The following is a 6,495-nucleotide window of genomic DNA, read 5'->3' as shown; positions in this document are numbered from 1 at the left end:
TCGATTCATGGGTAACCAAAGTAAAAATTCAGAATTAGTAAACTGTTTCTTTATGGCTTGATGTTTTATAACCTCCGTATTAGACAAGTTTTATATTCATTCATGTGTAGCTTAACCCCAATTGTCGTTATCCCACCTTTCTCTTCGTCTCTCACATCCGGACAACCATCTACTTCTCTCTCAAACAAAAAAGAACAAGACCTAATACAACTCCCAAATTTGAGGTAAAGCTATTCAACTTTGTCTTCCATCTTCGATCATCTTATTTCATTTATTCAAATACAATTGTTGCCTATTACGCATCCCAGGTCTTCTCTTTCATCATTTGTGAGTTACTTAAAACAAAACTAAAAACCTTTCAATTGTCATAGATATGATTTGAACACAACAAATTACCACAATCATAAACAGAATATTGTTCTAGCTAGCCTTTGGAGCAATCCTCTTACTGTGAAAACGATAAACCAACCCAAATGTATAAATAAAGATTTATTAATTTTTTGGGGGTCAACAGGCCTAACCCCATAGCCCTACGGATCACACTTTACATATTCTAAATCACAAGTATACATAAAAAATAAACAATCATAAAAAAAAATTACATCACCAATCTAGATAATCATCCTCCCAAGTATTAAGGGTCAATAGGATACCCAATAACATAGTAATCTTCTTCAGTAGTTGTTGAGTCAATAGGATAACCAATAACATAGTAATCTTCTTCGGGAGTTATTGGCATGGGTGGAGCAGATGGCTCTGCAGTTGGTGATGGCGGCGGTGGCAGTGGCCCTGGCAACAAAATAATAGATTTCTTACGGAATTTCTTCTGAAGTGCAGCCCTGATTCCTTCAAGATTCTCAAGGGTTGAAATTGTAAATATCCCAATCTCAGGGTCCATTTCTATCAACTCCACACTATTAAGTTTACGGAATGCCTTTTTCATCTCGTCTATGCATCCTTTACAATTATGAAACGGTATGACTTGAACATCACTTGTTGCTGAGGTCGCCATCTTTGATTTTGAAGAGTATATATAATAATAATATTTCTGAATAAAATCCAAAATAAAACCAAAACACATGCCATATTGTCGTGTAAGAAAACAAAACAGCTTCTGCTTCCAGAAAAACCTACCTATACACACACTGACACACATTCATGACAACATATGACCTTTTATGTTTGACTTACCTTGGTGGCCATTAAACTTTTAATCAATTAATCCCTGGGAAACTAGAAATCAAGTAATAATAATCGATTGGACAAAAACACATAGATAAACAGATAATATATATGGTTAATTATCAAAAAAAAAAAAAAAAAAAAAAACAGATACATCAAATAAAAAAACATATATTATTAATAACAGTACCTATTCATGAATTCGGATCCAAGATCCGGTTTGTTGAACACTAAAGAAAAACAGTATAAATATATAGACATTCTTATATAAAGGTAAGATCAAGCATACATACAGTTTTACATTGTCGATGGCTCTTGATTGCGTTATCTATTGGTTACAGAAAATCATGTTAGGAGCAATAAATGAATAAAGATCCATGATTATATTTGACATAGAACAAATATTTATTAAATGCAAAGATAGATCAGGAAACAGAATTATTATTCTAGCTGTAAAGGAGATATTCAAACCAGGAAGAAGCTCAAAACTAGACGGCAGAGGAAGGGGACGAAGTTTCTGCATCATTAAATGCAAATCCACATCAGAATCCAAGAAAATTAAAATCCCAAAAATTAAATCAAACAAAAACATCATCAATTTAGCCTATTCAACAAAAGTACAAAACAAACAACACCTATCTCTCAATAAAAATATCACAATGATATCTAAGTTTAATGAATTCGGATAGTAATCCCTAATTTTCCTCACTATAGCTTAAAAGTTAAAACGCATCAATTCGGATTTAAAATGTGGGTTTTAGCATAATAAAATAAAAACTAAACTGCAATCAGATCTAAATCCACATACACCAAAATTCAATAAAGCAATATAAACGCAAGCAAATTAACTTATCAAATATATAAAACCCTACTTTTGGTGCTTACAGGCAGCGGGGGGTGGAGGAGGATGTCCGATCTCGATAGAAGTATTTGTGTTCATCTGATGCGTATTATCTGGTTTATATACCAGAGCCAGAGGTCAATGACTTGGTCCCTACGCTGATCTGGGTCAATTACTTAGTCCCTACCCATAGTCTTAAGCCTTTTTTTTTTTTTTTTTTCCTCTCATAAGAAATGGTCACAAATCTAATTATTATTATTATTTTTTAAAATTAATAAAAATATATTTTACTTGGCTTCTTTGTACTTCTTGAATTATTAAAAAAAAAAAAAAAAAAAAACCTTCTTGCTTGGTATGGAAAAATTAAAGGTTGTACAAAATATAGGTAATAGCTCATTAGCATGTTGGAAAATAACTTGTGATGATAATTACATTTTCGTCTTGTTCACGTTTAGGTAACTTTATTTTTTTTTTACACATTTGACCATTTAACTTGTTAAATACGTTTACATATTATCATTGTCACCTGCTATAGCAGGTGACAATGGTAATATGTGAACAATTTAACAAGTTAAATGGTTAAATGTGTACAGAAAAAGAAAATTGTCTAAATGTGAAAAAAAAATTACAAATTTCTTAAAATATTTTATAATTTCTTACAACATTTTTATGATATTTTTTTCTATAGGTTTTTCTAATACAATGTTTTAAACTTTGCTTATAATTTTTTTTATATACTTTCATATAATTTTAATATAAGTGCTTTTAAACCAAATATTTTATAAATGTTTTAATTTTTTCTTACAAGTTTTTAACTTGTTTTTTTTACATTTTCATATAATTTTTGTAACTTTCATACAATTATTTCTAAACTTTCTTTCACAACATTTATAAAGTGTTTCATAGATTTTGTATGACAATTTAATATTTCTTTATAACATTTTAAAATACTTTCGTTAATTACTAACATAAAACGTTGTATTAAGAAAATTAAAAATTTATTAACTTCTAATTAAAAAGTGGTAAAAAGTTGGAATAATTTTAAAACATTTACATTATATAGATTTTTTTTTGTTTTTTATTTGATAAGTAATATTTCTTTTTATTTTTTAAAAAGGTCATCCATACTTATTGTTACATATTTAATTTATTTAATTTTGTTGTTTGATACTATTTACTTTAAAAATATTGTATATGCTTAAAAACAATATATATATATATATATATATATATATATATATATATATATATATATATATATATATATATATATATATATAAAAGAGGCTATATGAAATATTTCACAAAACAAAAACATATTTATTAATTAAAAAGTAAAGTTTAAAATTGATCAATATTTAATTAATATTTAGGAAATTATGGATATTTAAAAAATAACGTTTGGAAAAAATAATACAAACGAATATGAAAAATAAAATCGTTATTAAATGTGGGGGAAAATGACTTATCAGGGTAATTAAATTTTCGTTTTGTTCACATTTAAACAATTTTCTTTTTTCTGTATACATTTAAGCATTTAACTTGTTAATTTGTTCACATATTACCATTGTCACCTGCTATAGCCGGTGACAATGGCAATATCAGGTCCGACTCAACCAGTTTGGGGACTCTAAGCGACCAAAAATTTGGGGCCTTTTGACATTACTATACTTAATGTTATAAACTCTCATTCTCTTTGACATGATTATTAATCAACAATAAAACATACTTTTATAAATCGACTAATAAAGTTCAATACATATCGATGGAAGGCAAACGGGCAACAAACCGCACCGCAAGTCCTTTCTGGATGACAAAACTAATTATTAATTATTTGATTAATAATAACTATAATTATAGAAGATATGAATTAGGATTATACCGTCCCTGAGATAATGGAAAGCTAAAAAACAATGGAACCTGCCAATCTGGAATAAGTTATTGGACATTCATTCCTGCACAGATCCACAGTTAAGGTTTAATAGAATATATAGGGAAAACCTAGAGGGTAAATAGTCTTTTATAGATTTTTATATTGTTGACGTGTTTTTCTTTTTCTAAAACATTTTTCAAACCCATGAAATTGAAAGTTGCTTTGAAACAATGCAAATGAAAGATAAATATAAAAAATTAAAACTACAAACAATTGCAAGTGGAATGATTGGGACCACCTCTTGCTTGAAACAATGCAAATGAAAGATAAATATAAAAAATTAAAATTACAAACAATTAATTTGGAATGATTGGGATCACTTCTTGCGAGTTTACTCTCATGCACTTTTATGATATTTAATTTACCAAACCACATTATAAAAGCACAATAAAACTTTTTAGACTTGAGCTTTCATCTGTCGAAAATCTCAATAGCTTTAACAATTGAAATCAAGATTATTTAATACAAAAATCTCATGATTGAAAGCATATGGAAAGCTCAAGCGATTCCAACTCAAATATTATAAAGTAAACGACAAGGTCAAGATTTCAAAAGTATATTATAGTTTGCTCACAATCGGCTAACCCTAATTAATTGACTATTAACCCCAATTAGATAATCACAGATAATAGAAAAATCAAAACTAAAAAGTGAAAATACAAAGCATATTACCGACTTACTGTTTCAATCATTCAATCACAACAGAATAGCAGCAGCCAGCAGTCCAGCAGATCATCAAATCAGGAGAAACCAAGAATGAAGAAGGAAGAAGAATTGAAGTCTGAAGAGTGAAGAACAGCAGCTTGCAGCGATTCAGCGAGACAGCAACTCAACAGAAGAGTAGAAGAAACGATTGGAGAAGGGCCTATAATCGAGAACGAGAATGAAAAAAAAAAGAACGAAAGTTTTATGTCGTATCGTCGCTTGATTGAAGAATCTATCAACACTTACGCCTGATTTTTTGGAAACTACTAACCTTGGATCAAAAGTAAACGGGGCCCTTACAATTGGGAGCCCTAAGCCCTATCTTTACTAATCAAACAATAAGGCCGGCCTTGGGCAATATGTGAACACATATAACAAGTTCAATGGTCAAATGTATACAACAATAAAGAAGTTACCTAAATGTGAATAAAACGACAAAAATGATTACCCTCGTAAGTTATTATCCCTTAGCTTGTACATCTTGCATGGATGAGAAGAAGATACATCATAGCTTTTTGAATCAAGAAGACTGTATGTGTATTATACAACATACACTCATGAAAATAATATGTTTTTCATATGTGAATGAAAATTAAGTTGTGTGCATGCCATGAGAAAAGAGACAAGGCGCGGGGGTTTTGTATTGCAGAATGATGTCACTACACAAGAAGTATCAACAAGTGTGGTGTTACCATAGAGCCAGATTGTGATACGGTAGGAGGTAGTGGTGGTACTTCCACAATCCTTAAATCAAAATTAAAAAAACACTCATTAATAAATATATATTCTCCATGATGAATAATAAATCTATTATATTTTTAGAAGAAAAAACTAATATAATAAAATTTATAAATTTTTTTCCAAATGTTTTTTGTACATGTGGGCATGTAATTTATCATTGTTTTCATCGATTAATAAGACACGAACGATGTTGATTTTTTATGTCTTACGACTAAATGCTCCAAATTAAGTTTTTAGTTTGTATATATTTAATTTTTAATATATTTTTATTGTAAAATATATCTTGGTTGTTTTTGGACATATTTAATTCTTTAGCCGACACAACCTAAATGAGAATTTAAGATCTCATTAATAGAAGCTCAACGATATAAATACATTTGAAAACGGACGTCGGATGACAAAATTATGATTTTTTTAACGGACTTTAACTGTTTAAGCCTGTTAAAATATAAATTTAAAAATAAAGTCAAAATTAGCCGACAGAGTCTAAACGAAAGTTGTAGATCACGTTGCTACCTACACGTGGGTATAAAGAACGTAAAAAACGAAGCTCTTATGCTAAAGTTACGGATTTTAGAAGATAATTAACTTTTCTATTAAGTTCCGAAGGTGACATGTGGCACCATCATATCCACACCTTCTTCCCCAAGGCTTTGCACGCGATCGCGACACCTGGCACTTCAACACTCCGTGTTTAGCCAATAACACTCCATGTTGCACCAATTCACAACCTATAAATAGAGGCGCAAATCACTCCATTTTTCACACCATTCTAACCCATTCTCTCTCAAACCTCCCCAAACCCTCAAGGCTTTCCCTAACACCTCCTAGGTGTTAGTAGCGAGTCCCGGAGCGCCAGAAGGCCTCAAGAAGAAGAGCTTTTAAGTTCATTATCGTTATTATGAACCTATAAACAAGATTTATCAGTGATTCCAAGTCGCTATACTGATTGATCTACTTATGGGGATGATGTCTAGGCTGTGATTTAGTGAGGTGTTTAAAGTGGGATTTCCAAACAGTATACTTCGTATACCAAACAAACCCTACCTCCGATATGATCCTACCTGGTTGTTCCTTACTTGATAGATCATGA

General features: G+C 30.3%; 1 long non-coding RNA gene across 2 annotated transcripts; it reads right to left on the bottom strand.

Annotated features, from left to right (window-relative positions):
• Window positions 1–474: 474 nt before the first annotated feature.
• LOC145161299 (uncharacterized) lies at window positions 475–2,218 on the bottom strand. Of its 2 annotated transcripts, none has more exons than XR_013738461.1 (2): window positions 2,055–2,218; window positions 475–1,699 (listed from the first exon to the last, which is right to left on the bottom strand). It is a non-coding gene; the product is annotated as an uncharacterized LOC145161299 (long non-coding RNA). The 2 variants fall into 2 exon arrangements; XR_013738460.1 differs by having other exon boundaries at window positions 2,068–2,218.
• Window positions 2,219–6,495: the final 4,277 nt, after the last annotated feature.

Source organism: Lactuca virosa, chromosome 2 (assembly GCF_052849685.1).
Source record: "Lactuca virosa cultivar CGN04683 chromosome 2, Lactuca_virosa_CGN04683_v6, whole genome shotgun sequence".
NCBI lineage: Eukaryota > Viridiplantae > Streptophyta > Magnoliopsida > Asterales > Asteraceae > Lactuca > Lactuca virosa.
This window is presented reverse-complemented; position numbering and strand designations above follow the sequence as displayed.